Genomic DNA, 24,454 nt, shown 5'->3' with positions numbered 1-24,454 from the left:
TAAGGGACTCTCCCGAGCGAGTCTCAGACTTTGTGTGACCTTCTGTTTATTGACTTCTCGAGTTTACTCCCCATAAATGAAATCCGAGCACACGTCACAGATAGACAAAATTTAAGTCTGGTCACTTAAAATCGGAATTTTCTAGAAACACGCACAGCTTTATTTTCTGAGCTTCAGTACTTAGTGAGGTGATTTGAGTTTTTCATTTTGATCATCTTGCCAAGGACTAGTGATTCAGACCCAGTCTTCCACATAATCAGGGTGGTTGTCTTAGTTAAGATTTTACTGCTGTGAACAGACACCATGACCAAGGCAAGTCTTATAAAGGACAACATTGGGTCTGGGTCTGGTTTATAAATTCAGAGGTTCAGCCCATTGGCATTAAGGTGGGAGCATGGCAGCATCCAGGCAGACATGGTGCAGGGGGAGCTGAGAGTTCTACATCTTCATCTGAAGGCTGCTAGCAGAACACTGACTTCCAGGCAACTAGGATGAGGGTCTTAAAGCCCACACCCACAGTGTCACACCTACTCCAACAGGGCCACACCTTCTAATAGGGCCATTCCCTGGGCTGAGCCTATACAAACCATCACGGGTGCCCATTGACCAGTCTAGAGTCGGCTCTCGTGACAGGGCAGAGCACGCGTCCTCAGCATTGCAGTCTCTCTTCCTCACTCGGCTGGTGTGAGTGTGTCCTGGCCCTCGAGCCTTTTTGTCATCTCTTAGCCCAGAGCCCAGTTCAGGCTGCAAACAAACATGAGGCTTGCACCAGTGTCCCTGATGGGCATCACCAGTCTTACTTAGAGTGTTTGACCACCCCTGTGCCACAAGCTGCCCATGTGCCCAGCCCTCCTGGAATAACACATCAACTTCTCTGGAGAGTTCACCTGGCTGCCGGTGAACTGGACTCACTTCACATTTAAGAAGCCTGCTTTGGTAAAATGAAGCTGTGTTCACCCAGGAGGTTCTACTTATTGTAAATAAAGGTAGTGTCTGATAAAGTGAAGAGATTTTTTTTCCCAAATGAGAAGAAATGCGGCACTTTATGCTAACGTGACAAGTGTATGTTGTCTGCACATTAATAAGAGATTTAACACAAGACTTTAAGAGACTCAGTTCTATGTGTGTGGTGCGGTATGTACGTGAATGCACATGGTAGCTGTAGGCTGACTTCGGGTGTCTTTCCTTGATCACCGTCCACCCTACTTTTTGAGATAAGGGCTCTCAGTGAACCCAGGGCTCATAGATTATCGAGGTGGGCCGAGCAGTGGACTCGGGGACCCTTCTGTCCCCCTCCCCTACAGCACTTGGTTACAGGTTCATACCATCCTGGATGGCCCCCACGTTTGCACAGTAGGCACCTTACCAACCAAGCCGTCCTGAGCTCGTGCCTGTGATCTTGACTGTGGTCTCCTGGGGATGCGTACATATTTAAACCTGTTCTTGCATAGTCTAAATATATAAAAAGTTTTATACCTCGATAAAACGGTCTGTCAATTGTCAGGTTTCCCCAGCAGTTTCCCTTTTCAAGGAGGAGCTGATTGAGAAATTATTCAAATCAGATTTCTTGATCCATGTGGATCTCAGACTTCACATGCTGCCTCCCCCGTTCTGCTATCTCTGTTGTCTACTGTGGTGCTTTAGGATTGAGGCTCGTGGGGGAACCTCTTCAGTGTCACACGGTAGTGAGGCCCAGGGCATCCTTTCAGCAGAGAGCACTCATTTCATCAGGCTTCTCAAACGATGACTTAAGAGCACCAATGGTTTTAGGTCACGGACCCCAAAGGAAGACCCATTCTCAGTCACAGTCACTGAAATCACATCTTACCATCTATAGACTCATGTGGTCTGTGCTGTGGTGCCAGAGGATAGCCCAGTCACCAGCCTGCACAGCCATCTATGTCTGTGCTGTAATACCAAAGGATAGCTCAGCCGCCAGCCTGCACAACGGTCTATTCAGAATGCTCTTTGGACCTTTTTTATCTGCCCAGCTGACTCTGTCAGTGCCTGCGCAGGGCAACATTACCAGGGGCTTCCCCACCCTCCCTTCCAAATATGTCCCATTTCTCTGTATTCCTGCAGAACTCCATGTTTTGTTTTGTTTTGTTTGTTTTATCAGTTTATATGTTTCTTTTTTTTCACCTTCCTGGGTGCAAAGAAAATGGACCTCATGCATCTCTAGATCTCTTTATCTGAGAGTGGCTGACTAGTAGTGAGAACTCTATCAAAGCGTTTTCTCAGATTTGCTGGCTCAAATGTTGGATTATATAGTTCAGAGAGAGGCATTTATAGGGGACTGTGGTGCTGGTATTTGGTGAACAAGAATGGTAAGCATGCGTATCAAATCCCAGGGGACACGGAAAGCTAGGGGGCGGTGACAGTAACAAAAAGAACCATCTATCCATCCACTGCCCATAGGCTCAGCCTGTGCCTGGAGCCAGCACTCTTTCAGTTAGTTACCTTTCACCACAAGGCTGTCAGGGGAGGTACTTGGTGAGCGAGGAGGCGGTCCTAACCCCATGTGACCATTAGCTCTGTCAGTTTGACACAATCTAGAACTTCCTGAGTGGGGAGACTCAGTGCCGGATTGTCCAGATTTGGTTACACTTTGAGTATGCCGACTGAGGTGGTAAGATGTGACCAGTGTGGGTGGTGCCATCCTCTAAGCAAAGGATTCAGACTATGTAAGAGTAGAAAAATACGCCTGAGTATAAGAATGTGTGTATTCCTGTTCCTGGTTATGACTTCAATGTGGACAGTTCCTTCAGTCCCTGCCACCGAGACTGCCCCACCAAGATGGACTTCAGCCTCAACCCATGAACGGGAATAAACACCCTTCCCCATTACATGGCTTTCCTTAGGATATTTTTATCACAGCAATAGCCAATGAACCTAAAGACCTCCAAAACAGTGAATGGTATTAGGAGGTAGAGCCTTGGGAGGTGTGCACACCATGAGAGCAGAGCCTTTACAAAGGGGAGGGGTGTCTTACAAGGGGGATCCAGAGTCCCTGCTGTCCTGAGCAACCTGCAACCACAGCCAGCCCCACTGGGTTTCCAGGGGAAATGAAAGAGATAACAGTGTGTGCTGACTGTAAGCCGCTCAGGCCGTGACTCCCCATAGGACAGCACAGGCTGACTACATACAGCTGAGTCAGGAGGCTCATAACTAGGCCTCTCTAAACCCAGGGAGAAAGAGCTACTGAGGCAGCACAGTGGCTGCCTGCGGGAGAGAAGAAATGAGCTGTGCTTGCTGAAAGAGGCTTAACTTACAGCCATACTCCGCCACCAACTCACTGGGAGATTGGCAGCGGCCTCAGATCACCCCCACCCACTTCTCGTGCTACAGGGATGCTAAGAGCCCCACTTCAGAAGACCGTGATACCTTACGGGAGCATCTTAGGGAACAAAGGAATTAATGAACAGGAATCAACCCTTAGTAAACCATGTGGCACAGAACAAAAGGAGAGAGGAGCTGCTTTCAGATTCTAAATGAATCTCAGCACCAGCCATCAGCAAGCCCAGCGGAGGGAGCTGTGGTTCTCCTGCAGAGGGAGCCCTGTCTGCTGGGAGGCATTATGAGCGGCGCAGGGGCAGTGCCTCCCCAGGGATACCCCTGGCCCTGAGCCCCAAAGCAGGGCTCCTGAGAAGCCAGGACTCTTTACCTATAAAACCCATGGCTACTTCCTGGCAGGCGCATATGAAGGGGAACTTCAAATAAATACACGTCAGGATCCCCATCTAGCTCCAAAGATTCAAACACCCCATAAGAGACGGATAACCCCCGAGCCCTCACACAGGAAAACTGCGATCTTTGTGAGAAGAACACAGCACCTGGGAGAGATTGATGGGACAGGATCTTTCACATAAAGTGAGAAAGAAAAAAGAAAATGAATGCTTCATCTTCTAAAGAGCGGCCCACGCCTTTCATCCCGAGATTAAGGCTCTCGCCCTCCTTCCCAGTGCTGCTCTTGATGAAAGAACTGCGTGGGAGTAGGACAGTGGAGGCCATCTGTCCGTCCATCTGTCCATCCATCCATCCTTCCATGCCACAAACCCGTCCAGGCTCTGGATTAGGCTCTGTGAACAGCAAGATTCAAAGGTTGAGTGCTGACTACACGAGGGGGGTTAAGAGTTGACATGGAAACCTGTCCTGGGGAACCTGGGAAAGAAGCCTTTCACCCTCGGAGTGTCTGAGGGCTTCCGTGGAGCAGAGATCCATATATCTGAAGACTAAGTATGTGTGAGAGAAAGAGAAGAAACCAGCAGCTACCAAGGTCCAGAGTCGCCACAAGCCTGATGGATCTAGAGAACCGGGTGGGGCGGGGGCGGGGTCTGTGGCTAAGCACAGCTGGAAGGCTGCCAAGTCACAGGGGTCAGGCAAGCAGAGAATTCCTTGTCTACCTGGGATCATCTGTAAGCTCTGAGGAGGTGTCATAGTGCCCATGTGACAGCTTTGTCAGTCACCTTTGCAGGATGAGGTATTAGCACCCCAGTCCCTAACTTCAGCACTGCGTGGGGGGGGCACACTCCTTCCATTTGTCTTGCACCTCAGACTTCCTGTTAGAAATGGTCCGGAGGAAAACTGACCTGAGCTCCTGCTGGCAGTATTAGAGGTCTATAAAAAGAGCCATTTAGAGGAAAAATGAAGAGTAAGGCAAGTATTCTGTCCCTTCTCTCCTGGAGCCGACCAGCTCTCTTTGCGCCCATGACAGAAATTACTATAAGGCCACACAGTCGGATTCAAATACCAAGGAGACAAAATCAGTATGTTTGCAACTCACCACACAGAGCCGCCCCCCAACCTGCTAGTGGGCACTTTGGTGATCTTCCATTCCTTTACGGCAATTGGCTGTGACAATTGGGGACCTAAGATGTCTCTCACAAGCTAGAGGAAATCTCTGGAACAAATTTTGGATGATACAAGTAGCTGGACTCAACAGTTTTCCTCAGGTTTAAAAAAAGAAGGGAGAGAGAAAAAAAAAACCAACCCAAACAAACCATGTTTGTTATCCCCACAGGTATTTCTGCAGGAAATTGCCTGGGTCTGGGTTCTCTCTCTCTCTCTCTCTCTCTCTCTCTCTCTCTCTCTCTCTCTGGAAGGGCCTAATTTCACCCTGACCTCTGCATTTTTCACCAGGGCTCCACAGAAGCTATTCCACCACCACCACCCCCGGTCCAACCCCCCCCCCCTGTACCCACCCTCCATGCCTCTGTTTCATTTCCAGACTGGTGTGTTCCTCAGCCTCGGAACTCTCCCCGCCCCTTTCACCCTCCTGGCTCTTCAGAGGCCTTTCTACGTCCTCCCACGGGGCTCCCTCTTAACATCTCCTAAATCTTCCCTTGCATTTGTAACAAAAGCAAACCAACCATCCATTGGCTGGCAGTAGACAGGTCTCTATGTCCAGAAGCAAAGCCCGGCTGCACTCACCCGATCCCTGCACAGGGCCATGTGGCCTTGGGGTAGGAAAGAAACGCGACCTGGCTTCAAGCTCAGTGTTACCACTGCATAAAAAGAAACTGAATCTGGGGGACAAGGGAGAGCAGGAAGGGGAGTCCAGCTGCCGGGTACCAACTGCTGTGAGCCAGCATCTTCACTGGCAACAAAATGTCAGTCCTTTGAATGAAAGCCCAAGTGCTTTCCTCTGGAAGACCAGAGAGGTGGTGTGGGTCAAAAAGGAAGCTCAGGCAGACAGAGCAAGCGGGGGAACTGGGTGGCCCTGTGAGCCCTTACGAGCAGATCAAAACAGGATTTTGATAAAACCTCAGTTTCTACACTTCTGACACGAAGCATGTAGTACCTCGGGCCTTTGGGGGCATCAAAATGAACCTGGAACAACAATGCCCAGTTAGAGGATCTTTTTCATAGATGGAGGTTCATGTAGACCAGGCTAGTCTTGAACTTGTTATATAGCTGAAGCAAACCTTGAATTTCTGATCTTTCTGCTTCTACCTCCTGAGGGCTGGGATTACACCTGGGTGTCCCCATACCTGATTTATATGGTGCTGAGACTAGAACCCAGGGCTTCGTGCATGCTAGTCCAGCATCCGCCCAGCTGGGTGACATACCAAGCGAAGGACATCTCAGAGAACACCGACTTCACCTGTTAGGGGATGATTCCTTTTGCAGTTTGGGAATAAACCGGAAAAGTAGCCTGTTTTGCTTTAGTTATGATGTTAATGCTAAAAACAAAACAAAACAAAGCTGGACTTTAGAAACTATAAAGGGTTTCTGCTAACGCTCTCCTTTCCCACCTGTAAATGGGGCTTCAACAATATCTCACCGTGCACACGCTACCATAATTCTGCTGGCCTTCGATGGCTTCACGGCACAAATGTCAGCCCACATCACTCTACTGTGCTCCTCCTCAGCTTCAGTAACCGGAGAGCATCCTCAGGTTCTGTCAAACAGTAATTTATCCCCATTGTCAGACGCTCAATTATGCTCTTCTCTGAATAGAGCAGAGCTGTGGGATTACTGAATCAAGAAGGCGGGTGTCTCCAAAGCTCCTGGTGCGAGTGCTACCCTGCGATGCAAAGAACAGTAGCTGCTGGTTACCATGGCTGCCATCAGCTGGGAACATCTGGCCCTGGAGCTTGGCTGTCATGTGTAACACCGGTCGTCGATTTAGTGAGTGTCAGCTAATATGAAAGTGTGTGGGTCTTCGATTCTTATGGCCGTCCATGTTTCCGTGTGGGCTTTTGTGTTTGTTGCATATGTTTCGCTTTGTGGCATTTGGAACATAGACGTTTATATCCCTTGTCCCCTCAGGATTTGTGTGAGCACGGGGGGAGGGGGGAGGCCGGAAGAGGACGTTGGGTGCCTGCTTTCACTCTCCATATTATTCCTCTGAGCTAGGGTCTCTCACTGAACCTGGAACCAGGCTGCTGACCGCCAAGCATGGTCAGTCCCCCAGCACTGGGGTCACAGAAGCATGTGCAGCCCATTTTTCACATGGGTGGGTACAGGGGATTTGAACTGGGGTCCTCACACTTATGTATCGACCGCTTGTTCTCACTGACCCGTCTCTCCAGCCCCACACTTAGGATTTTGAGGTTTAATAAACATATTCAGCCAGGGAGAAATAAGGGGTCTTTCTTTTTTACTGACTGAGGGGGAGGGGTGTAGAACAACTGGAGAGTCAGGGTACTCCTCACTCCTTGGGAGCCATAGCCCAAGGCCAGCTTGCTTCTAAGGTGGTGGTTGCCAGTCCAAAGCTGCCTTAAAGTTGATTCACAAAGTTGCTAATCCCCCATCCTCCAAGAATTCCTCCAAAGACACTAGTGAGACATGTGGCATTGCAAATTCATCGGGGTGGGGTTGGGGTGGGGGCTAAAGAGCGGCTTGGCTGTTAAGAGTACTCGATGCCCTTGCAAAGAACCCTAGCTCAGTTCCGGCACCATCTGGCACTCACACATCCCTGTAACTTCAGGCCAGGGATCTAGCGCCCTCTTCTGGGATCCATGGGCACCAGCACACATATATGCATAAGTAAAGATAAAATAAATCTTAAAGAAAAAGAAAGTTCCTCGGTCCCCAGCTCCGGAAAAAAAAAAAAAAAGAAAGTTCCAGTGGCACTGAAGGCAGTGAGAAGGCCCCGGGGCAGGGGTGACCAGCATAAATACACACAGACACACCCGCAATTGTGGCGGAACCTCGTGCTTACATTGCATCCTTTTAAAGACTCTCAGGCAAGTGAAACCTGAGAGGGCTCAAGTCCTGCAGGGCAGAAACTCTAGCTGGAGGCGCCTAAGGGTTACCATAGGTTCTTTAGTAGAGCTCCCCCCAGTTGCTCCTCCTGGGCTGGCTCAAACTTGAAAGTTCAACTCCTCAAACTGCAGCAGCCGAAGCCCAGGGCTGGCTGGCAGCCAGATTTGAGAACCTGGAAGATGTTACCTCTTTAACCCGGACGGCACCATCAGCATCTCTTACACGGTTCTCAGCTCTTCCTCTCCCTTTCACTGGAGGAGGCCACCATAACCAGTCCAACCAGCCCAAGTTCAGACCACTCCATGTTCCACTCTTTTTCCCAACCTGGGTTCTCCCTTCCCCCTCATACTCCCTAACTGAAGTGACTCATAGCTTGTGGTTCCTAAAGTTGAAATTCTCAAGGTGCGGAAAAAGCACACAAATAAATCAGCAGGTGCCAGAGAGGCTCCTGAGGGGGACTCGGTAGCTGTGGGGTGGGGATTACGGAGTTTAATTTATGCAACAGCTGTGCTTATAAAAGGGTGTGTAAATCTGTCCAGAGGTGATTGAAAGGCGAATTGGGGGGGTGTTACTGAGAAGACCCCCGTAGTGAGCTCTTTTATAAAACAAATCTTAGCGAGCTCCCAGGTCTGCTGATGTCACGATTCTGTGACCCTCCTCCTCCTTTCAATCTGAACAGGTTAACAAGCCCTTTGGACTTCATCACACCTCTGTGTATGCCTGAACTAAAAATAGTTCCTGGTACAAGAGGGCGGGGGAGGCATGAAATCCACATTTGTGGATTTAAGGGAAGAAGAAAGCAGCACACAGGGAATTAAACCCCACTCCCTAAAAGGAACATCGTATCTTGAGTAACCCTTCCCCCTGCCTCCCACCGGCTAGAACCTTCCTTCCCTATCAGCCTGGAAATACTTGAAGGCCTCGCAACAAATTAGCCCCTCTTAATTTATCCTCTGGTAAATCCTTCTGTTAACACAGATTAGTGTTATTAATGAAAGGTTATTAGAGATATGTGGGCAGATGCCACAGCAGTTGGGAAGCTTAAGGACATGCTCAGTGTCTGCGGGTCAGCAGGTGGCCCTTCCTCCACTTCCCACAGGTCGAGGCGACTGTGAAAATAAGGCTGCCCTCTGGGTGGGGGAGCCCCTCTCCTGCTGAGGCAGGATAAGAGGATAGGGAAAACTATGAGGCATGGCCAAGGAAGGGACCCCTCGTCCTGGAGTCTGGTTGAAGCCTCTCGTCAAGCATTCTAGAACAGTAGCATTTCTGAAGGCCTTCTTCCTCTGTGTAGTAAGTCACAGAGATCTCACCAGACAGCCATTTACAGTGAGAGGACTCGTCCTAGCCACCCCATGCAAGCCCAATGGCTCCTGCTTTATCTTGTATTGTAAGCCCTGTCCAGGGAGCCTCTGGAGACAGCTTCAAATCTCAGTTATTTGAGGGGGGTGGCTGTCAATTGTTACTATCTTTGAGAAACCCATAGTCTCTGGCAGGTCTTAGTTCCCAAATGCTTCTTTCTTAACCCCCGTGCACACATGTGTAAATCCATATGTTTCATAAATTCCAACTCTATACTGGCTTGTTCTGAAGTCCTTTTCTGCATCAGAGCCTAGGAACTGGTTCACCTGAGTCAAAGTCCCTAAAACATTAAAGGACCCCCCGCCCGGGCTGCTGTGGGTGACATCTGAGTTCTCTGCCCCTGCCGCCCCTGACACGAGTGGTCATTTCTGGGTTCCTGTCACACTCCAGGCCGAAATGACCATGGCCATGCTGTGTGGCGCACATTAGGGAGTCTCCATCTTGTCCACAGGTCTGCGCACGGAGCAGATTTGAAAGTTTCCAGTGGGAAATCCTGACCTGTTCATGTATTACCTTGGCCAGCTTCTTTAGACTGAGGGTACAAATCTGGTTAGACAGCACTCCTTCAGAAAAAAATATCAGTTCTACTTTTGGTTTGCATGACTACCTAAAAATTAATTGATGAATTAATTAATTCTACATTTGCCACCTCGTGATATCCATCCTGATTTCCTGGGAGGATACAGGGCTCACCAGCGAGACATCATGGGGTGGCCTTCTTGCCTTTGTTCTGGGGCACGGCCCCCAGCAACATGAGTCACGTAAGAAGCACAGATTTTAAGCTCACTCCTCCTAGTAGGGAAACCTAAGCACGGTGCCTGGCACACAGAGTATCAAAGTGCTGCCTCTCACAGGACCACAGCCATCGCTGCCCCGATTAGTGCCGATGTTAGGATGCTACAGAGGACATCTGGTGTAACAGCATGCGCTGTCTGAGCCCAAGTCTCCTCACTTCCCTCAGTTGTGAGAAGCTCCACTTTGTGAGCAGCTGCTGCGTCTTCTGAGTTGTGGCACCTGGAGGCAGGGAGACCAACTCTACTCTTTCCTTTGGCTTTTCCAGAAGCCTGGAGCCAAATTTGTGTGCTGCCTGACCCTAGCAACAGTGTAGACCCAACACACATTGGTCTCTTGGGTGTTCAAGCCATCCTTGGCCTTACTTCTCCTTCTTCCTATCCCCACTCTTTCTTATCCCTCATCCCAAGCATTTTATACTGCCCCTCCCCCTTTGTACTGCCCTTCCCCCTTTGTACTGCCCCTTCCCCTTTGTGCTGCCCCTCCCCCTTTGTGCTGCCCCTCCCCCTTTATTCTGCCCTCCCCCTTTGTGCTGCCCCTCCCCCTTTGTGCTGCCCCTCCCCCATCCATTATCACTTGTTCACCGGCTGCTTTCTGCCACCTACCGCTGCTTTATTTATCGTCTCTATCACCTGTCATCTGTCATACAGATCTGTAAGACACTTCGTGTTCTTTCTTACAAAGAAAATATATGCTTCTTTTTTTTTTTCCAATATTTTAAGGCACTCGAAATTCTCATTGTCGTCTTTGAAGCTGCTCAGTGCTGATCTTGTTAGAAAGTACAAAGATGGTGGACACCTAATTCTGTAATTAAGTGAGCCCCCTTTCCCTCCCTCTTTTAGCCTTGTCTTTGTAAACTATGCTAGCTTAACTGGATTTGCGTTTTGATTGGACACCCAGTCACAGAGAAAGGCACCCAAGCAATAGGTGCACAGCTCAGCAAGCCGTCACAGAGCAGCCAGACTGCAGACGAGACAGACGTGCAGTATTTCAAGTATCTCACCTCCCTGTCCCCTCCTCGCTGGCAACTGCTCTCCCAGGGGGTATTTTCACCTGGTTTTTGAGCTTCGTGTGCAAACTCCTTTGTGCAGTGCTCACCATGTCCCCTGGGTGTCTGGCCTCTCTCAGTCATATCTGGTGATGTCCATCGATACTGGAGAGTTTAGCAGCTGTTCATTAATTGTTCACCACTACATGGAATCATCCCGTGAGTGTTGCCACATGCTGGCATTGACGGCTGCAGTTTCTTTCAGTATCCGGTTATTGTTTTCTGGTGCTTGGGGGCCCAACATAAGTAATGGAAGAAACGCTTCTCTGTAGCCAGGCGCATCCCCGAGCCGAGCTGCTAGGACAGCTATGTTGTCCTTGTGGCGATGGGCCCTGCACTGAGCTGGGATGACGAAGTGTGCTTAGTCAGCAAATGAGTATTAATTAAGCTGCTACCGTGTGTGTGTGTGTGTGTGTGTGTGTGTGTGTGTGTGTGTGTGTGTGTGTGTGAGAGACATACTGGAATCTAGAGTCCGCCAAGCATGCAAGCAGGGCCCTGTCCCCTGGACTGAGGGCGGGGTCTGCTGAGACTCATCTGGTATTTTCCCTTTTACCCAAGGTCACAGGGGGCAGCTCACTCAGTAAAGTTCTTGCTGTGGAAGGAGGAGGACTGAGTTAGACCTCAAGAACCCTCCATATGCATGTGTGCATGCACTCACATGCTCAAAGTGGCCCTGCTTTGTACAATTATTTAGAGTTCGCTATCACCCTGTCAGAGGGAAGGGCAGGCTTCTCTCCTGAATCCCTGCATATTCCATTATAGGGGCTAAATTTACCCAGTGGACTTTTTGGTGGGGTGTATGTGTTCTGAGACAGGGTTTCTCTATGTAGCCCTGCCCATCCTGGAACTCACTTTAGAGACCAGATTGGCTTCAAGCTCAGAGATCTGCCTGTCTCTGCCTTCTGCCACCACCCAGATTTCTCTTTCTTTTTTAAAAATTTTATTTATTTATTTATTATATGTAAGTACACTATAGCTGTCTTCATGCACATCAGAAGAGGGTGTCAGATCTCCATTACAGATGGTTGTGAGCCACCATGTGGTTGCTGGGAATTGAACTCAGGACCTCTGGAAGAGCAGTTGGGGCCCTTAACCACTGAGCGTTCTCTCCAGCCCCAGATTTCTCTTTCTTTATTTCCTGTAGTTGAGTGAGAAATTTTAGTTCGAGTTAGATACTAGTTGAGCAGTGGAGTAGCATTTGCCTTTAATCCCAGGACTTGGGAGACAGAGACAGACCAATCTCAGCGAGTTTGAGGCCAGCATGGTCTACAGAGTGAGCTCTAGGACACCCAGGCCCACACAGAGAACCCTGTCTTGAAAAGAGAGAGAGAGCGCACGCGCTTATATTCATTTTTATTCTTAATTTGTGTATTTGTATTCCTTTTCTAGGTGATATGATTGCTCTCTCTCTCTGTCTCTCTTCTGTCTCTCTGTCTCTCTGTCTCTGTCTCTGTCTCTCTCTGTGTCTCTCTCTCTGGCTCTCTCTCTCTCTGGCTCTCTTTCTCTCTCTCTGGCTCTCTCTCTGGCTCTCTCTCTGGCTCTCTCTGTGTCTCTCTCTCTGTGTCTCTCTCTCTCTGTGTCTCTCTCTCTGTGTCTCTCTCTGGCTCTCTCTCTGTCTCTCTCTCTCTGGCTCTCTCTCTGGCTCTGGCTCTCTCTCTCTGGCTCTCTCTCTCTCTGGCTCTGGCTCTCTCTCTCTCTCTGTCTCTCTCTCTCTCTGTCTATCTCTCTCTGTCTATCTCTCTCTCTCTGGCTCTCTCTCTCTCTCTCTCTCTCTGATAGAGTAAGCAAGTAAGCAGGACAGGAAATGGACCATCTGATGACGTACAGTCCAGCCTCAGTAAGCTCACTGATGACACCTCACGTCTGTCCATCTTACTGGGTTTTAAAGGGAGCTGTGCTTATTGTGGTTAAAGTTAATGTGCAGCGTGCCACGGGAAATACCTGTTTGACCAGAGATGCTCTTGTTACTGGGGAAAAGCATTTCTGGATGAGTAAATACTTTTGGCCACAGGCAATGGATGCAGCATAGAGTTATTAAGGGGACGGCCTCTCTCCCACAAAGTTGTGCAAAGCTAAACAGTGAGCTGAGTGGGTCGCTGGCATCAGCTTACCCGCGAGCTCCTCCCACCCTGCTATCCTTCCATCCCTGGCACAGTGGCTTTGGTCTCAGTATGGCTGCACGCTGCACCGCTGGCCACAGGTGTAGTATGCCTAGACCGTAGGTAGCATCTCAAGGCCAACGGGCCACAGATGAGGGTCTTCCCGTGTATATGTCAATCACGTTAATACTAAACAGCCCTGACGTGTGATACAAAGTGAGGTCACCCAACCTCAGAAAGACAAAATGAACCGCACGTCCTCTCTCAGACTCGGGTCCTAGCCTACGACGTGTACACGTGTAAAGTACCCAGGACCGGGGAAGGGTGATACTGACTGATAAGGAGGCGGCAGTGTGGGTGAGGGACACGCAAGTGTTGAAGGAAGGCATGGAGCAGTTGTGTTTCCAGTTTAAACTCTGTCGTGGCAGTCGTGTGTGTGTGTGTGTGTGTGTGTGTGTGTGTGTGTGTGTGTGTGTAGCAGGGGGTTGTGATAGTGAGAGGGTAGGGCTTCAGAGTGGCCGTTCTAACCTTAAGCGTCATCAAGACAAGCTCATCAAGTCTTTGGGTCTGGTGGTTGGAGTGGTCCTGTTCATCTAGCTGGGTGGCGTTTGGTTTTGGCTTTGGTTTTTTTTTTCATAAGTTCTTTATGATGAAGTGATTTTTATTTAAAAAATAAAATAATATTTTTTGAAATACTGTCCTTGCAGAGTGAAGGTGAAGCCAGGTATGGTAGTGGTGTACACTCACAATCCCAGCCCTTGGGAGGTGGAAGCAGGGGCATCATTCGTTCAAGTACAGCCTAGATTGCACGAGACCTTTTTTCATTTAAAAAATAAAAATAAAAAGAGCAAAGATACCTTAATAGGTTTTCCAACACATCACATTCTCCAGATGTGGGTCACAGCCCCAGCCATGAATTAATATCTCGATAAGACTGGACTCACAGCAGCCTGTCCCTGAGCAAGTCTGGGCTGGGGCCAGCCTCTCATGAAGCACGCGTCCTTGAAAAGGGAGCATGGAACCTGGATGAGTTTGAGTTCTGCCAGGCAAAGGAAAGGGACCAGCGTGAGTTATTGGTCATGTCTACAGCCGCTCCCTGACCTTAATGTGAAGCCGTCCGTGGTCTCCAAGCAAGAGACAATGCTCGGGGTAGCAGGTGGAGTGGAGTATGTTTGTTCGGATAAAGTAATAAGAATCTTAACTGAGGATCGGGCTCTATAAGAATTTTTCTAGCCACCTGACTGTCACGAGCTGCCATCCTGAGGGATGCCCTTGGTCAGGGAGTACCATGCTTCCGTGGTCTTTCCCCCAACTCTTCTAAGGCTCAGCTTAGAAAACACCTGCTCTGAAAACCTGATCGGAATCGCAAAAGCAATATGAATTTTGCTTGTTGGTTTTGCTGTCTGTAGTAACCCACTGCATACCGAAGCTGTCATTTACTGCTTTATTTGAGAATATTATAAAAAGTAATAGGCTTCTCCATCATTAATAATGCAAATGACTTATCCACTCTAGCTATTTTGTTTGGTTTTGTTTTGAGATGGGTCTCATGTTCCAGGCTGTTCTCTGACTCACTCCTGCTCCTAGAGCTTCAAAGCCCCATGCTCTCCTCATCACGCTGGGGTTGTAAGTGTGTGGACTACCTGGTGGATGCTGTGCCAGGGCTCGGACTCCGGCCTCCTCATCTAGGCAGGGCGCCATCACCTGAGCACCACATTAGCTTATGTATAAGCCCACCCAGCCCCCACTTCCCAGTGAGAGCCCACGGTCCACTGCTTGCTGGCTGCTTTTATGCTAGTACTTAAACCTGCAGACACTCAGGAAGCCACTCTTCACTGAGCGATCTGTCTGTCGCTCTCAGACTTGCTTTATGTTCCCTAGGACAGTCGGAGCTTGTCTCCACCTAAGCAGGTCCAGAGCTGCTCTTGCTGCTTCTCTGGCCTGTTTACCACCCCAGTCCGGGGACTTCTCATTCCCTTCAAAACCAACCCCCATGTGGGAAATGTCAGTGAGCTCCGCTGCCCCACACCCCTGGTGCCTGCCCTTCTGCAGACTGGGTCCATAAAAGTAAGATTGCTAGGACAAAGGATAGGTGATTTTAAAATTTGTTAGCCACAATTTTGATAGTCAAAATTGTGAGGGTGTTTGGGGAGTTGCTGCTTGAAGAAAGTAAGTAATTTCTAGCTTTCTGGGCTTCATAAACAATAAAATGTGAAAATAAGCACACACACACACACACACACACACACACTCACACGGGAGCTAACATGAAGAAAGATGCCAACATTTTATGTCTCCATGTAATGATAATTCCTAATACCAATTATCACCAATTAAATGTGAAATTGGGACTTCCGTGTGTCAAAATATCTGCAACTTCACATGATTGAACTTAATATCGTCAGCACAGTTTCATAAAGGCGTGGTCTCCATATGTTCACACACACACACACACATACACACACACACACACACACACACACACACACACACACACACACACCCCTTTTGCGTTTCTCACTTCACTGTGGTGTGTGAACATTTAGTCTCATGTGTGGTGCGGCCTGTCCTGGGCCTCTGCCAGCAGCCGTCTGTTCCGTGACTGGGAGGAAGGGATCGTTTGCAGGAAGATTGGCATGTTAGAGAGGGAATGGCTCACACGTTCTGTTCCAGGTCCCTGGTATGATGGAACCATTATGGGGAATGATGTGTTAGTCGTGAGCCTGTCACTGTCACAGGATAGTTGAAGGGACAAGTTAGGAATTTATTTGGCTCATGGTCTCAGAGGCCTCAGTCAGCGGTTGGCTAGCTCCATTGCTTTTGGACCTGTGACAAGGCAGAAACATTATGGAAGAAGGGTGTGGGGAGAGAGAGAGCTCTCATTGTGACCTCACTGTGGCCATGAAGCGAAGAGACAGACAGCTATCGCAATGCAAAATTTCACTACAGACAATGCTTAAATATACACGGCTGTGTTCCAGTGAAACTTTATTTACAAAAGCACATGACAAAAGTGGTTTGATCCGTTATCATGGGAGAAAGAATAAGAACAATTCTTATTGGATCAATACTAGCTTTGGTGCTTAGAAGCTGCATCTCTGAGGCGAGCGGTTTCAGCCTTTGGAGGCTCTGTTTCCCAAAACGTAAAGCAGGACAACCATTGCTCCCTCCAGACTGGTGAGAGCTGGCTGAGACGGTACAAGCGGGAGTGTCTAGGAGTGCAGACACGCACAGATAAGGGAGGGGTTTGGGAATAGCTGGCTTTAATGCCAGATCTAGACCCTGCAGCCCAACTTCCTTTCCACCGCTCCATCCAGGGAAAAACATGAAAGAACAGAAGGCAGGATGCTGAAGGAACGGCAGATTCAGATGCTCGGGACTTTGATTTGGTTTCAGCACAAGCGCTGAGCAGAGACATGACGACGTCCCTGGTCCTCCTCGCACAGCCTTTGGGTGTCAATTCAGCAGCGTCCTGGTTTCATTACATCCATCACTAACAGCTTACGGCTTCCAGAAACACAGTCCTAGACAGATGTTCAGTCTGTCTGGGGATTAGAGATACCCTCTTCCATTAAGCATAAATTAACTTAATCACCAGGTATGGAAGATAAGAAACACAAACAACATTCCCTGAAGCTTTCATTAAAATTAAAATTCTATTTAAAATTTAGCTCGTATTTTCTAGGACTCAAAGCTCGTATTTTCTAGGACTCAAACGCCTTCAAAAGAGCGAGTGTCTGCTCGAAGTTTTCTCTGACAAGCGGCGGAGATGTGTGTGCAGGAGACAGTGGTAGACTGTGTGATTTAGCTTCACCTCCCGGCTCTCTCACCAACGGGGCAGATCTGGACTGTTTACAGGGAGGATTCAGCCAGCCAGGTCTGGTCCTTAAGCACTTCCATCACCCATCAGACTGGTCCAGGGAAGCAGAACTCAGAGGCAAGATTCCCAGAGTCTTGATGCCGAGACCACATTGTGATGAGCACAACAGAAAACAAGAGAGAGAGAAAGCCACCCTCCATAAATCACCAGGAGCCTTGGAAAGCAAGCTCTCCTGCCTACGTTTGCTTGTCAGGGCTGAGCAGGGTGAGTGCAGAATGGGTGACCGGTCAGGGTTCAATGTAGTCTTTATCAAACATTACCAGAGACACACGCGGAAGGAATTCAGCCGAGCCTGCGAGGCACGGTAGGGAGACCATGGAAGGTGGAGACAGCCGGCCTGGAACCCTGGCTCTTTATTTTGTTTTCTGCCTGTAATCTTGGGCAAATCTTATTAATTTCTCTGAGCTTCAGGTCCCTAGTTTACCAAATAAAGAAAAAACACCTTGCCCATAACATCATCGTGGGGGTCAGAGGGGGTGGCAGAAGGGCCTGGAAATTGTCCCATCCCATCTAAGGTGTCCACATAATTTGGAAAGTCACTGGATATCCACCATTCGTGGACCCAGAAGAGGTATCGCATACTAGACCTCAGTGACGGCAAGGCTTGCTTGTCATGGGGGGGCAGAGAAAGATGTTCTGAGCGGAAGGGGGCTTCTCAAAGGCATGGAGAACACAAGAACCATAAACAGCATGGTATTGTCACCTGGTGACAGGGACAGGAGAGGAATTTGGTGGCCTGAACATCTCTTGGTGTGTGCAAACATCCCAGGAGGACATGACCTGAAGTGTTCTGGACGATTCTTTGGTGGTAATTTTCAGAGTCAGGCACCACATGTCCCTAGACCAGACAATGCTGCTTACAGAAGGAAATCCCAGTTTGCTTTGGCTGAGCTGTGGAGCTGAGGGGAGCTGAGAACACAGGGTCCTACTACCGTACACCAATCAGGACCTATCTTCTGGCTTGAGAACCCGCTCCCCTCCCTACTCAAAATACAGCCCGTGCGACTATTTCAGGATCTCAACCAACCCCAGCATACACCCTTCAGACGCTCAAGCCAGAGTTTTATTTGGTGGCTTGCCTTTTTCCTATTGTAAAGTTACCTCGTTAATCAAAACAGTGATTACATTGAGACAATCAAAGATGTCTAGGCTCTTTCCTATGTAACCTAAAACATGCTCACTTAGAAGGGAAAATAATTAGAATACTCACGAGGCAAGCTTTATTTAAGAAAAGGGGGTGTGGATAGAAAGATGCTTCCCACAAACATTTCTAACTGTCTTGACAGCTCTGCGTCACTCTCTCCAGGAGCCCTCAGCCCTTTGTGGTCAGGGCAAATGTGTGCTAAAGAAAGTGGCTGGGGCCGGTCTCTCATCTGAAGTCACCACTTTCTAAACTGTTACACTCAGCTGACAGGAAGCTGTGAAGGCTCTGGAAAGTTCTAAATCCTCCACAACATACAGGGTGGCAGAATGTCACATAGCAGAAGTGTTTGGAAGCTCGCTGTAGATAAGCCCCAGTGAGAGCTAAATACCAGATGTACCCCACAAGAGAGAGTCCTGATACAAGAGACTTACCAAATTGCATTTTGCAGAATTGCAAATTGCATTTGCAGAAACCAAATAGCTAAGTGTTGTCCCCCACCTCCCCACTGCTACCCCTGCCTCCAGGATACCTGCTGCGAGTGAAGTTCAGCCTCCTGCAAAGCACAGAGACCATGCGGTTCTGATTTTGCATCTGAAATTTCTATTGTATTCAACATAGCCAACCCCCTGTGAGGCCTTGCATGCACTTGGAAAAAAAAATCTTGTCTGTATTGCTTACCATACAGCTCCACTCAAAGTCTGTCTTAGGAAACCTCACTGGCTGTTGGGCCAGCAGCAAAGCACTCTGGGGCACTGCTAGTGGTCATTGCTAGCAACCAGGACCTGACCTGTCTCTTCCTCTCTTCTCTACTGCCCCAGGCACCCATGCATCAAGAGCATCCCCAACCGGCTTGTAGAGTGATCATTCAGATGGGTATGATCACACAGCCATGGTGTGGTCACACACCCCTGGGATCTCACAGGATGAGGCACGACTAGAGCTTAGTGTCGAGAACCATCTCAGGCTGTGCTTTAGACCTAGCTCCAATCTTGCCATTCCAGGAGCATCCCTTACACATCCACAAGGGATGGTCCAGAGGACCTGGGCCCAGCTCCTTGGCTTCATCCCTCTCATTTCGTACGGTTCCAGGAAAGTCCCTTCCCCCACACTGGGAATCTCTTTTTCTTTTGATGTCTTTTTAGACCTCAAAAGACAGTTGGGTCTAAGCAGTTTCTACAGCACCTTCCAACAGTAAACTACAGACCCATGAGCACTTTGAATTTGGTCAAGACGGGCTCTTAGCATCCTGGTGAGCCTTTGATTGTTAAAGACCCGTGAGAGCCTTTGGATTTTCTGTTTATAAATAAGCTCGTGTGTAAGTGTCTAAGCATCTTATTAAATTTATTCACTCCATAAGTTTGTTACTCTCCCCTCCCCCTCCTTTCCCTTCCATTCTTCCTCTCTTTCTCTCTTCCCTTTCCCCTCTTTTTGGGGGCTTCCCATGCAATCCAGGCTGGGCTCCATCTCACCCTTAACACCCAAGCTTCTAAGCACTAGGAGGATAGGTGTACGCTACCACACCCATCTCGGGGCTTTTTGTCTTAACGATGATTCTGCAACCCGGTTTGGGACTGCTCTCCGTCAGTAAGTGTCTTCGAAGAGCATGACTTTTCTGTTTTCTGGCTAGCAGCTGTTTCTCCCTCCTCTGCAAATCATGTGCCTGTCACATCCTGTCCCCTCCCTTCTAATTTTCAGTGGCTCCCTCCCTAACACATTGATCTGAAAGCCGATTCGGCACACTTATCAGAGGTGTGGGTAAAGCGAGGGCAGGTGGGTCTTGTGAGAGGCTCTTGGCAGCCCTTGTTTCCCATGTGGACATTGACCTTAGTGGGCGAGCTCCCATGTCTGAACTCTCTGGCTCCCGTTTCTTCAGACCGGTCCATACAGAAGGGGAGGTTCTTAGGCACCTGGATTCAGAGACAAGACATGTCTCTGCACCTGTGGGGTTTACAGAGTCTGCCAGGCCCCTCCTTTCTGTTCCTGTCACTCTTCCAAATGCCTTGGCTCCATCCCCACCACCTGAACTGCTAAAACACACCTTTCCTTGGCATCCCTCTCAGATCACTTCTGCAGGGTCCTTTGCCTGGAGTCTGCACTCGGTCTTCCCACCTGTGTGACACGAGGCTCTCACTCCTCTTGGGAAACCTTTCCATAAAACCCACGTGAGTCAAGAGTCCTCGCCGTCCCTGTGATCCCTCTGGCTTATGCTGGTGTTATGTCCAGTGATCTTTCTGGTAACACTGCCTCCAGGTGTGGAGTCCCCTGTGGCCATAGTTGTCTGATCTACTCTGTTTCTACCCAAATCAATGTCTGGAACCTCTGTTCTCCATTATAATGGGAAGAATGAATGAGCAAATGAATGAATGCTAAGAGTTGAATCACGTCTCTGCCTCCAAGTTCAGATTTAAATCCTAACTTCAAGCAATTTAGATTGTGGTCTTATTTGGAGGTAGGGTCTTTATTGGGATAACTGAGTTAAAATCAAGTCATCCAAGTGGGTCCTGATGCAGTGTTCTTGTCACGATCAGTGTCCTTGTAAGGAGAGAAAATGGGCACACAGAGACCCATAAAAGGAAGATGGCTTGATGACGTGTAGACACAAGACAGCTAAGATGGCAGGCTTGCAACACAGCTCCTAGAGGACGGGCATCGCGGCTGCCCACTGCTCACAATAAACATTCTCAGTAGCTGAGGAAAGTGACTGGATGGAGAAGCGAGTGAAGAGAGAGCTACCAGAGGATGGGGAAAGGACACTGTCAGTTACTTTCGTCTTTAATGGGTCCCCAGCAATGCTGGGATGGGAACGGGGAGCCCCACCCATTGCTTATGTGACATCAGCATGTGGTGGGGTCTTTCATAAGAACTTCTATCACCAAGTGTTCTAATCTGGATATAAAAGACTAAATGGGACCTGAAAGGACGTTGTATGGAGACCCCCAACTCTCTTACCCACTGTCTCTGCTCACACATGTTATAAGAGAGAACAGAAAGTGTGTCTTAGTTTGTGTTTCAATGCTGTGAAGAGACGCCATGACCAAGGCAACTCTTATAAGGACAACATTTAATTGGGGCTGGCTTACAGGTTCAGAGATTCAGTCCATTATCACCAAGGCAGGAAGCATGGCAGCATCCAGGCAGACATGGTGCTGGAGAAGGAGCTGAGAGTTCTATCTTGATCTGAAGGCAGTCAGGTGGAGAGACTGTCTTCTGCAGGCGGCCAGGAGGGGGCTCCCTTCCATACTGGGTGGAGCTTGAGCACCAGGAGCTCCCAAAGCCCACCTACACGGTGACAGGCTTCCTCCAACAAGGCCATCTCTCCTAATAGTGCCACTCCCCATGGGCCAAGCCTATCAAACCACCACAAGCTCAGACACTATGCTGTACCCCTGGAATTTCACTACGCAATGCTTTTCCTTAGTGAATCTCTTCCGTTGTGTGTATGCATGTGTTTTACATGGTTTACATGACCGTGTGTGTGTGTGTGGGGGGGCATTTCCACCTTATCCTCTGAAGCAGGATCTCAGCCAAAACCGGCACTCACCGCTGTGGCTAAACTAGATACTCAGCTTGCCATGTGGCTCCTCTGTCCTCACTCTCAGCTTGGCTGCCCCGTGCCCACTGGTATGTACGTGGGCTTCTGGGAATCTAAACTCAAGTCTTCATGCTCGTGCTGCAGGCCTTTGACCCCTGAGTCGTCCCCTGAGCCACTTCTAGTGAATCTTTGTCCTTAGGCCTCAGCGATCTTCCCACATGTGCAGCTTGCTCACTTAGCAGTTTCTTTTCTACAGCAAGACACCACATCTGAGAGTCCCCAGGGGAGTCCACAGTAAGCCGTAGCAGATTTCAAATGTCTAGATCATGGATCTGAGGAGGCTGCTTCCAAATAGAAACAGCTGCAGGAGACTGGCAGCTGCCTGTGAAAAATCCTGCATGTCTGCTAGGTAGTGGAAGGAGGGTGGCGAGGAAGATCCCCTTAACCCCCTCTCTCCTGTGGTCTGCAGACCCATTTCCCCCTTGTACATAGAGTCATTGGGATGTCTGTGTTCTACTGGGGTGTCCTCAACCCCAGGAAGGTAGAGAGTGAGGTGCATCTCACCACCTGTCACCACGCAAAGGATCTCTGAAGTGACGGACACAAGCAAAGGGTTCAAGGACAACTTTAGGGAATTAGTCCTCCCACCATGTGGGGCTTGAGGAAAGAGTTCAGGTCAACAGTCTTGGAAGTAAGCACCTTTTCCCACCCAAAGCACCAACCTCAGGCTCACGCTGTCAAACCATCAAGCTTTCCCCACACATCCGTGATCGCCAGTTAGCCATTGATGGTTGCACCATGTCAAAGAGCCTTAGAATTGTACCCTCCAGGAGCTCCCAGCTTGGAGAGACGTTTGAACAAAGAGCTGCAGTTTGACCAAGAGCAATGTAAGTGTTAAGTGAGTCCCCGGCCACGAGCTGTGGGATGGAGCGTGGTTAATTCTGCCCGCACAGATCGAGGAAGGATCACGGAGAATATAGACATTTTTTAAAAATTCATTGCATAAATGGAGTTCTGAGCCGCCGAAGTCTCGGGTTCACGTTCTGCATAAGAAACTCAGAAATAGAGTCCCCATCTCCAGGTCCGACTGCTCAGTCTGCTGACTCACCTCGGAGTTCACAGCCTTGAGAGGAGAGTCTACAAAAATAATTAGAGATACAAATCTCAGCGACTTTCTTATTATTAGGAAGTGATTGGGGTCATTTGGAAATATTGCTTAATCGCGTGACTCTCAGTCTCACATGCTTCCGTGTGAGATAGTCTTAATTCTTAATGTTGAAATTAATAGCAAACCATGTCTCCCTGTTCTATTGTGATCACGGTCATCAACTCCACAGAGAACAAAGGATTGTAGGTGGGATCCCGTGAGTCCATCCCTCAGCAACATGCAGGCCCTGGATGGAGCCAGGTAATGTGTCGAGGGCCTTAGAGACCTGCTGCCTTAGAAATGTTACTTCTGGGAGTTTGTTCTAAAGATATAATCCCCGAATAGGAGAGTAATAGTTTGCATAAGTAAGTTTATCTGAGTAGGGAAAGTCGGAAACAGTATTAATGCATGATAGCTTAAGGGACATTCTTCCTTGCAAGGATGTCCAGAATGCTTATAGTAGAATGTTAGATGTGAGGCGAGCTGCAAGCCGGTATGTATTATATACTGTGATTTTTACCTGGGTGAAGAGAAACTCACAGAAGAAGATTGCAAGAGGCACGGTATTAAAAACAGATAGGAGACCTTTCGTAAATGCAGCTCAGGCCTCTGGGTGCAGCACAGGCCTGCAGGTTGTGAACTTCAAGGGTCCAAAGAGCATGGCACCAAAGGTTGTCATCATCTTTAAAAAGTAAAATCCCATGACAAACCATGGATCTATCTGAGTCCAGAGCTGTGGGCCCAATATAGGAGGAGGGGGGGGTTGGGGATTTAGCTCAGTGGTAGAGCACTTGCCTAGCAAGCACAAGGCCCTGGGTTCGGTCCCCAGCTCCAAAAAAAAAAAAAAAAAAAAAAAAAAAAGAAAAGAAAAGAAAAGAAAAAAACAAACAAACAAAAAACCCCAATATAGGAGGAGGGTCAGACACAGAAGGCCAGGCCTTGGTCAACCCTGGTAGACAGGCACAAGTGGTCTCATGATCACAAGGGCTCAAGTTGTTCACAGCTGGACCCAGATAGGAGGAAGTTCCAGGGACGTGAACCCACTGCCCACATGGGAGAAGGAAGCACAGGGCCCAGCCAGATCAAAGTCAGGATGTCCTTGTAGGAAACAGTTTCAAACAGACATCAGGGACGAAGGCCACAGTGATGTAACTGGCCAACCCCTGTGAGCTTTGCAGTTGGCACAAACACGCGTTGGCTGCATTTGGGGGCATCTGTTAGGTGCCAGGATTGCAGGCTTGAGACAGAAGGATAACCACAGTTCTAAGGAGACTGAGGCTCTGTTTACTGGGCTAGGAGCAGCTCGGGACTTAGACAGGGCTGAGTAGATTGGTAGAGGCTACAGGCATCTTTGGGACCCAGTCTGGGAGGGGTATCTGCTGTAGCACTAGGTGGACATGACAACGTGGAGAAGAACCACGCAGCTGTAAATGTCCTCTGGGCAAACATTACTGTGGCGCTACTGTCTGCTGTTAGAATCGTCTCCAAAGGCTGGGTGCTATTTCCTTCCTGGTCAGACTCCACCCGCATGTGAAGCTGAGTGACATTTATATTTGACCCACATCATGCTTGACATCCCCATGCTAGCTGGAAAAACCCGCAAGCCCCACGCGACCGAGGGACAGGGTAGATGTCATTGCGTTTAACATGCACAGGGAAAAATACAGCCCAGGAGTCTGTGCCTTCACCTAATCCCCTTCACCTTGCCAGCAAAGCTATTTCTCGTGATGGATTCATGAAGTA

General features: G+C 48.9%; 1 protein-coding gene across 6 annotated transcripts in view; it reads left to right on the top strand.

Moving 5' to 3' along the window:
• Positions 1 to 24,454, top strand: part of Ttll11 (tubulin tyrosine ligase like 11) — a 225,108-nt gene that overhangs the window by 122,898 nt on the left and 77,756 nt on the right.

Source organism: Rattus norvegicus, chromosome 3 (genome assembly GCF_021556685.1).
Source record: "Rattus norvegicus strain SHRSP/BbbUtx chromosome 3, alternate assembly SHRSP_T2T, whole genome shotgun sequence".
Lineage (NCBI taxonomy): Eukaryota > Metazoa > Chordata > Mammalia > Rodentia > Muridae > Rattus > Rattus norvegicus.
The sequence above is the reverse complement of the archived record's forward strand: the minus strand, read 5'-3'. Positions and strand labels throughout refer to the sequence as shown.